The 9,873-nt window shown below is 40.3% G+C and overlaps 1 protein-coding gene across 1 annotated transcript in view; it reads left to right on the top strand.

Annotated features, from left to right (window-relative positions):
- The first annotated feature begins 6,108 nt into the window (after nucleotides 1-6,108).
- The window catches only part of LOC147458849 (F-box only protein 6-like), a 41,418-nt gene continuing 37,653 nt past the window's right edge, over nucleotides 6,109-9,873 (top strand). The window contains exons 1-2 of the mRNA XM_086510271.1: nucleotides 6,109-6,363; nucleotides 6,491-6,532. The gene's annotated coding sequence lies outside the window, so the exon portion shown is untranslated. The remainder of the gene's footprint in view (nucleotides 6,364-6,490; nucleotides 6,533-9,873) is intronic.

Raw genomic sequence — 9,873 nt, 5'->3', positions numbered from 1 at the left:
TGCTTTCAATTTCAATGACAATATTCGTATAATCAATGATTATACAAATATTTCACTGACAATGTTTGTATAATCAATGATTATCTTGCTTATGTATTCCTATTATTATTATTTTGTTTATTATGTTGGGATCGAACATTAATTTTCTTCACAATCTTGACTCTTACTAGGCATTACTCATAGTAACACTATTCTCTTTATATTTATCCTTGACAAACAGTGTTCCTAAACTTGTTAAGCAAGAGTGGCACCTAGATATAGACAATTCGACATCTAAATTATATGCATTTTGGGCCAAAGTTCATTAGCGGCATAGAGGCCTTCAGCAAGACTGAACAAGTATACAATATATTATTAAAGACTCTTTTACTCCTTTTTGCAACTTTGTCAATTCCAAATTGACGTTGACTTGCACTACATAATTTTTGCATCATTCCTTTATAGGTTGATGTTATAAAATATTGTAGGGACTAAATTTTATGTGAGCTACAAAGTCACAAACTTTGCTTTATTTTATTTAAATGACCTATTCTTCTATTTTCCTTGTTGTTGATTACATTAAAAGTGGTTTAACATCTATACTTTGGTTTGGTCTACAATTTTTTAAAGATAATCCATTTGTTGACATCAACCAAATGATAATTTTACTACTAACCTTTGTTTTTAATAACTTGTTTAGAATCTGACGACTCACAAGAGCAATGTAGAAAATATTGTGACCCAATGCATGCATACCATCAAGTACAAACGTCGCGAGAAAGACACAGCCAATTGAATTGCTTGCGTATCAATTCAATTCCTACCTTCAAACAACCTCTAGGTATGTAATTTCTCAATGTACTCTATTAACATATATCTAACAAAAACATTTTCTCTTTTCATGATTGGTCAATTATCTCTCTATAGACTCAAATGCCACTAATAATTATCTTATCCTAAGATCTCCAAAATATACAATACCTTTTGTAATACAATAATCCCTCAGTTTAATGCTATCACTTGATAAATTCTCATTCTACTTAATTCTCTTTAAGTGACTCTTTTGCATATATTTCTACGAGGCTACACTCTTGCAACAAGTGAGAATACTGGCAAATCCTTTAGAAAACAAAGCTCTTTTACTTGTTTACATTGTGTTATAAGTTGCAATATCAATTATCTCTAACGTCATCGCTTGTATTCACATTGATTGGAACTTCTATTGAGATGATTTGTCATGAAACTATACAACCACTAATATGAGCTCAGGCGATGTCAGATGATCTTCAATATTTGTTGCATTCCAACCTACTCCAATTTGGTACCAAACAGGTAGTAATTGTTTTTCCTTTTATGCCTTGTCTAGTCCATTGGTCACGTGCACACAGATTCACCGATTTAGGTAGTGTGTAAATGCTCATCCTGGTGTAAATTTATTGATTTAGGCAACTCATGTTATACGTGCAGATCTGCCGGTTTAGGTAGCACCGGTGCAGATTCACCGATTTAGGTAGCACACAATAAACCACAGATTCACCAATTCTAAACAATATCGGTGCAGATTCACCGGTTTAGGCAGCACGAGTGTAGATTTTCCAGTTTAGGTAGCACAAAAGTCAATGCAAATCCACTGGTTTAGGCAGCATTAGTGCAGATTCATCGATTTAGGCAGCACGTCTCATTGGTGTAGTTAGGCAACACCAATCACAAAATCGTGTTGCAATGGCTGGTCACACCACTGTTGTAATGTAATTGGCCTATTAACTTTGAGAGTAGCGGAAATTAGAGAAGTATTTTTATGAAATTACTTTGTGAGCATTGCGGGTGAACTTAGTTGATGGTAGCAACATAAACATAACATTTAGTTAACTTGGCATGAACAATACTTTTGCAAGAGTTTCTCCCATCAAGAGAGAGTTGTTACAATACAATCTTTGTGTTTCTTGTGACCTAGGTGATGCAATGAAGATGGAAAGCTTTATGCATCACGAGCATAGCATAAACTTTGTGGAAATCATTAACTATCCCAAGACCTCAAACACCTTCGAAGGTGGAGAGAGCTAGCAGGGAATGAGGGTAGGGAAGAGCAAGAAGAAACATTTTATAGGAGAAAGAATTAGTTCCTCACTTATCATCACTCTTCTTGCTAGCATACATGATAGCATAGTAATGAAGATGGAGAAGATGGCAAGGTTAAGCATTGAAGCATGGCTCTTGGTTGGATTTGCATTCCATAGCCAAGAATGTTGGTGTAGGCTCTCAAGCTCTCTACTTTCTTGGAGAAGGAGAGGGAGCTCTTGCACTTTGCACAATGCACAATGAGTGTGTGTGTTTGTGTGTGTGTGTGGGGACTCGAGTATACCCCCCAAACATGCCCCTAGCTTCCTTGGTAGATCCCCCATTGTAGCTCATGCTTGAAGCTCATTGGACCCCTCCAGGCCTAGCCAATCACAAGCAGGAGGCATTACAAGCAACAAGGTTAGTCTTGGGACAAGTGTCCCCCTTTCCCCTTTGAGAGAGAGGACTTGATAAATGCAAAAAAAACTAATTAAATCTTCTAAATTATCATTGGACCCCTTGGGTGGCCAACCAATAGGCTTTAGGCACACCATGAGGAAAACATGAGGAGGAACTTGACAAGTGTCCCTTTTGCTTTCTTTGTACCAAGCTTGCCTTGTGCGAGGGTGTGTGTGTTCTCTCTCATCCCCCCTCTTGTAGGGCTCGCCCCCTCCTTTGTAGGGATCATTGTTGACTTTTGCACACCTTATCCCCGAGAACCTTAGTCAGCAAGCATGACAAAGCACCTTGAGCTTGGGTAGTGTTCCCACAAGCACCTCAGGCTCCCTAGTCGGCAAGCACGACAAGCACCTCAAGCACCTTAGTCATCAAGCACGACAAGCACCTCAAGCTTGGGCCTGGTTCCCACCTCAAGCTCAGCCCTAGCTTACCTAAGGTCCGAGGACTTTTTAACACTAACCTTTGGAGGTCTTCAATGAATCTAGCCCTAAGGTCTTTAAGCTCCATTAGCTAGCCTTGCTCTTTGACATACCATCTCTCATTTCGACCCCTTTACCATTGGCCCCGTGTTGAGATAGATCTGAAAGCACGTGTCTATATTCTAACCCTTGTTCCCGTTTATTCTCCCACATTAAATGATCAATTTAATACGAGAAAATCATTTGGGTTGGTTAGATATTAGTTTTTATGACAACTGTCCTTAGTATGATTTTGTTGCTCGTGTATGATGCCAGATATTTGGATTTGGATTTGGTATATGAAAATTTTCCGTTGCAACAATGTTTATGGAATTGGACTTGGAATTTATAAAGATTGATTATTGAATGACGATTGTGACCAATGATTTCCTAATACATCAAGACATGGCATATACTGCTTATCTAGTGGTATGGGACACTAAAATATGCAATACGTGGATGACGACAAGCATAGGTAGATTGTTAAGTTATGCATTTTTCTTTTAATACATGATATTTCTCACACACAATATTAACCGTTGCTTTCGACAAGTATGATTTACAGGTAACTTTGCAAATGAGGACATTTGCTTTCTAATGGAAAGGTATGTAATGGAAATTGATAATTATCTATTTATTGCAGCCAACAAGTGGCAAAAACGTTAGCAATTAATGGACTTTGCAAAAGGATACTATATTTTATGTACATTTGATTATTCAAGTGCTCTTTATGAGCTATGAACATTATTATGTCTGTTGGGGCCATCTGTACTCATTTTGAGTGCTCACTCTTGCACGGGGGGGGGGGGGGGGGGGGGGATTGCACCTAGTGCCTGTGTTTATTCTTCTCTCCTCTCCTCTCTTCTCTCTCGTCGTGCCGGTGGCTCTAGGAGGTGCACCTGCACGCACTTCCTCGCTCTATCTCGCTCAGTCTCTCTCAGATCATGTATAGCTTGATTATGTGCTCGTGCGACAATCCAGGTATGTAGATCAATCGAGTTCATTGTCTATAGCGTGCTATTTCTTTATTTTGCAGGGCTCTCTACGCCTCCATGTGTAGCAATCGTAGAGGTAGAGTGTCATCTCATTGACTACTTAAGCCGTGGTTTCATCCGGCCATGTTCTTCACCATGGGTGGCACCAATTTTATTGGTCAAGAAAGAGGCAGGTCTCTGCGCATGTGTATAGACTACCGTGCCTTGAATGCAGCAGTGAATATTAAGAACAAGTATCCTCTCCAAGGGTGGATGAATAATTTGATCATCTTAAGGGAGCTCTGTATTTCTCTAAGATAGATTTATGCTCCCACTATCATCAAGTACGCATACGTTTAGCATATATTCGAAAGACTGCCTTTCATACAAGATTTGGACATTATGAGTTAAGACATTTGATCTTCTTTGCACGTGTTTCTGAAATTCTTAGAGCCTGAGGGGCTATGGGGGTTGAAGACTTTGTGATTGAGCAGCGTAGACTAGCATGAAGTGCTTGGAGCGGGGTGGGGAGGCGAGGGCGTGGTGTAGCGTTTGCTACAACCCCTACACAAAATATGTGAGTAGTAAATATATGTAGGGCTTTATTTGCTTCGAGAACAAGATTAGAACTTCATTTGTGATTTTTGGACTATCTTATTGCTAAAGGTAGATGAAGCTAATTCTAATGCGTTGTCATAGCTAGATACAAATTTATGAGATCTTAACCTTTGGATTAATGGCCTTTGTATCTTTCCTCTGCTCTCTAGTTTATGCTTCAACACACTAGATTTAGGAGTCTTCAATGTTGGTGGGATCGACGGTGGGCAACCATTCGTGTGGATCTTGAGCTAGTTGAATGACTAAAAATAGAGTCGTCGTGTTGGCTTGGCCCCTCTCAAACCAAGTTTTAAACCCTTGACCTCCTCGCTAACAACCTAGTGCCCTATCCATGTGTCTGCATGGGTTTCCTTGCTTCCCTTGCCACTCCACTTGCCTATAAAGTGAACCGGCTCATGCAAAATTAAAAAAGTAAATCCGAACCCATCCGACGGATACCAAAAGCTGCAATAAACATGCTCTAATTTAACGTCATCGATCACTACTTGGGGTTCATTCAAGACCCCATGGTTTATATTGCTAAGGAACAAACCACAACCCACCCCCCCCCCCCCCTCGGCCCCAAAAGAAAAAAGAGACAAGGAAACATTACCAAAATATTCCTCCAACCTCAAAAATTCCCAAAATACCCTTGTATCAATTTTTGACGGATTGCTCCAAAATTTGCATAGTTTAGTCTTTTAAACAATAAAGATCTACCTTTAAGTTTCATATATATGAAAATTCTCACCAATCAACTAGTTTGTGTTTACTAATAATAAGATATATCAGCTTGAAAGCCCACAATACCATCCAAACTCCTAGTTCTATCATCTTCGTTTGAGGGAAAACCATCTTTTGGTGAAGAGTTACAAAAAGGAAAGCGTTTGTGGGATGTTTGTAAGAATAACAAGGGGTATTCTGGGAATTTCTCAAAGGAATTTTTGGCAAAATATGAGGGGTATTTTGGGAATTTCCCCAATTTTCAGGGGTATTTTGGTTAAAGCCCCGGCCCCCCACCCCCCCAAAAAAAAAACCCAAAGAAAAAGCAAAAGAAAACCTACATTGCTTTTCGACTAAAGGGAAAATTACCAAAATACCCCTCTAATCTGTAGAAATTTCCAAAATACCCCTCAAATTTCAAAAATTCCCAAGATACCCCCAATATATTGTCATAAATTCCCAAAATGCCTTTCAAATTTTCCAAAATTCCCTAAATAACCCCTGGTTGTGAAGTTAAATTTCTCCAAAGATTAATTTTTAAAAAGCTTTTCATAAGAATCGTTGCTTATCAATATAAGATGCTAAGTCCAGAATTTGAGTTGATTATGTAGGCTTTGGAGATGAATTGCTTCATTATCTTTAGACATAGTTGTCTTTTTTGCGAGGTAATTAGTGACAAATTACATGGTAAAGATTAAAAAATCCTGAACAATCCAACCAAAATAAATACAAGGGTATTTTGGGAAATTTTTAAATTTGAGGGGTATTTTGGGAATTTTCACAAATTAGAGGGGTATTTTGGTAATTTTCCCTTGACTAAACTCATCACCGGAGACAGTGTCCGGAGTACTGGTTGTATATATTCAAGAACGTACTTGATGCATTTTTAACTGGAATCGACTCAGCAGGTATTCTCCCTCTCGTCTGCTTCACGGGCGCCGGTCAGCTTCCTTCCGCCTGTGTCTGTTTTCTAGGGTTTAACGTGGATATCACGAACTGGGCTCCGTGCGTCTACTATTCTGTTGATCCCTCCTCAGATTTGCGTTTTGGCTGCTCGCTTAGCTTCCGGGTTCTCCCACATCCCCTTCGATTCTTCTACCAATGATCCCGTTAAAGTGAGTTTCTCTGCATAATACAACATGCGTAGATGCCCTTTTGTTTTTCTTCAGCACATTGTTTGCTTATAACAAGGGCACATATATGCTTCAAACGTTTCTGATTATGCATCAATGATGGATGCAGGTTGGGTGATTAGGCAGGTGTATCAGAAGATTTAACTCAATGGTACAGACTGAAATTACATTTTCTGAGTGCTTGTATGATTCTGTTTCTTAGAATGATATTGTATGGACTTAGGAAATTTTCTTTTTGTACTTTTTGTGTATGCACGCGTACAGATTTCAGTCCAAAATTTTCGTGATAGCCTAGCGGTTTGGAGATGAATGTGCTCTGTTTTTGCCAGTTTGCCCACCCTTGTGCTTTAATACGAATCAGGTTAGATTAGAGTATTCTAAAGGATCAGAAACAACCAGCTCACAATGCAATAAGATAACCAACGTGATTAGTATCTAAATATTTCATGTATGTATGTTTATACACATACGTGTAATCTTAAGTCCATGCAATGAGGTAGACTTTGGCTCTCAAGTTAAAGTCAACCATTTTAATAGTAATCACATTGGTATATCTTGCTGCAATGTAAGTAGATATGTGTGCGTATGTGTGCATATACCTACATACATATTTATAAATATGTATGTATAGTGTAGACGCACACATATACACACACGGAATATGTGAGTATGTACATACAAACATGTTTTAACGTAGATCTGTATAAATCTGTATGTATGTTTATACACATACACGTCATTTGAAGTCTATACAATCAAGTAGATTTTTGGTTCTCATGTTAATTACCTACCTTGAAATAGGTTTGTATGTATGTTTTTATGTATTTTGTGTGTATATATTTTCCCCTGAGCCTATGGACATATGTAGCCCTCTCCTATTTATTCGTCCATTTTTAGTTTCAACCGCAGACGGGAAGTTGGTCGGCACTGAAATTCGTAAGTAAGAGGATGTCTAGGCGCTCAGTTCAAGATCATGTCGGTCCCCCCGTCGCACTTAGCAAGTTGGTGGATACTAGGAAGTGAACTCAATAAAGGCATGAAGCCAAGGTGGGGTCACCAAAGGAAAGTACCCGACAATTAGGCCACATTACATTTTTGGATGCGGTCCCAATGGGGATAGATGGTAAGAAGACCAATGAGAGCCCAACGAAAGCATCTCCTATAAATTAGGGAACTGCTATTTTGGGCCATGAAATCTGTTCGCGTCATTACCTTCAGAATGACAAGGGGAACACTTCAGAACTCTGCTGCAAAGTCAACTGGGCAACCAGTCGGAGATTTTTAAGCGGCAATCCCGAAACGGGAAATTGCTTATAAATGTGCCAAGTGGCACATTGTGGTGCACTTTCCTCATGCAGCCAGGAGTAGCGCTTGATTTCTAGCTGCTACTCCTTGATTTCTAGCTGGGAGGCTTCACTTGCAAGCTCTTGTCACAGGTTAAGAGTTATTGACTGCAAGCTCTTCCTCTCATGTACTGTGTGGTGCAAGAAGTCATGTTCTGCACACCTCACACTGCTCTCTCTCTTCCCTACGTGCAGCAATGTGATGCCCCACAAGAGGGCTCTTCATTTGACTCATGTACAGCTGTGTGGTTTTTTGCTGAGGCAAGAGCCTCTCTGAGCAGGAACAGGAGTAGCTAATTGCTACTCCAAAAGCAGGCACCGGTGAGGGTGATAACCTCATTGTACATGTGCGTTTTCAGCGCTGGTTATGTGCTGAATTTTGACTGTTTTTCAGCCATACGGACGCCAGAATCATTGGGAACAGTGCCCCATTGTTAGAGGACAGTTCAGGGACTGTTTAGGGCTGAAAACAGGGCAAAAACCAGTAAATACTACGTGTTGAATTTACTATTTTTGGGCAGAAATCAGAGGGTTTATGCTAGTGGAAGTGAGTTCCAGTAGGGGAATTGGTTTCGGGATGTCACAAAGTGATGACGTGTCTGCGCGAAAGCCGAAACCCTAACTGCTGCTGAAACCCTAATTTTTGAAAACCTTAACTCTAAAACCTGCAAACCCTAAAATCTACCAAAAACCCTAACCCTAACCCTAAAAGGGCAGTAGGGGCTGAATCCCGGAAATTGCGGAAAAGCAGTGATGACGTGGCACCTTACGGTAGTGCCAGAAATCACGGAGGCTGGGCTTTTGCTTTTACGGCAGTTTTGGGACTGTTTTTACGCCAATGATGAGAGAGAATTCTTTGCTTTAATTTTGTAAGTTTGAGAGAGAGAGAGAGAGAGAGAGAGAGAGAGAGAGAGAGAGAGAGAGAGAGAGAGAGAGAGAGAGAGAGAGAGAGAGAGAGAGAGAGAGAGAGAGAGAGAGAGAGAAGAGCCTTTGCTTTATTATTGTTAGGCTTTTGATTTGAAGCTTTTAGGGCACTGCTTTTGTCATTCCTTGTAAACAAATAACTAGGTGGTTTGGGCTCCCACTCTGCAGAGCATTCAGACGCAGAGTCTGAGAGTGAGACCCGATCCACTCTTGTACTTTGAACACTGATTAATACAAAAAGAAATACCGAAAGGGGCGTCAGTCTTTGGGGCCAATATTTCTAGGCACGGAACTCCGTCGGGCCAATGCAAATCTATTGTGAATTGTTTTGAAGTGGTTATTTGGTGCTGTCGTGATTGATTCTTGACTTGGAGTGTCCAAGTCTGTTACAGTGGTATCAAAGTAACGGCTGATTTCTCTTCTATGGAAAATCCGATCCCAATTTTTTTTTTCCGCGGCACCTTTGGCTTCGCGCAAGGATCAATCGACTCTCTCTGCATCTCTGCATCCGGAGATGCGGGGAGGGGTCACAACGAAGATTCCGGCAGAGAGTATGGCTTGCCTCGGCCTACTCATGCGGAGCAACGAGAGATGAAGCGTCGTCAATTGATCTGCGATGCAACAAAGATGATGCTCAGTTTTGCGAAGGACCCTTAATTGGCAAAATATATGAGCGAGACTTCTTTTTAGGAAGTGCATGAGGAGTGGTAGAAAACCACAACACCACCCCCGAAACCCGCTCTCAAGAAACCTTTTGCTCATAAGACATATTTGGAGAAGGAATTAGAAGAGGTGGTCGATGCACGGATTGCTCAACTTTTTGACGCGCAGAACAAAGCTAAAAAGCACGGCAAAAAGCAGAAGAAAGGCATTGACTTCCTGGGTTATTTGGGTCGTTAGTCGATATTTGATAAGGCAAAGAAACAGAAGAAGCGCGTTCGATTTAAAGAAGTATCCAGTTCTTCTTCTTCTCCTGACAGTCCTTCTAGCTCTTCAGATTCGAGCGAAGAAGATAGAAAAGGTAAGAAGAGAAGCAAGAAACAACGCTTCGGAAAGGGCAAGAAAAAGGCAAAGAAGTCTAAATTTCGCCCAGTGAGTGACGGTTCTACAGAGGACTCGTTGACAGACAGTTCAGGCTCTGATAATGGCAACTTTTATGCGATTAAGAAGAATTTTTATAAAGCAAACCAATATGACTTTCTGGAAGATAAAAGCAAGAAAGTCC

Source organism: Adiantum capillus-veneris, chromosome 4, assembly GCF_014529385.1.
Source record: "Adiantum capillus-veneris isolate H3 chromosome 4, ASM1452938v2, whole genome shotgun sequence".
Lineage (NCBI taxonomy): Eukaryota > Viridiplantae > Streptophyta > Polypodiopsida > Polypodiales > Pteridaceae > Adiantum > Adiantum capillus-veneris.
This window is presented reverse-complemented; position numbering and strand designations above follow the sequence as displayed.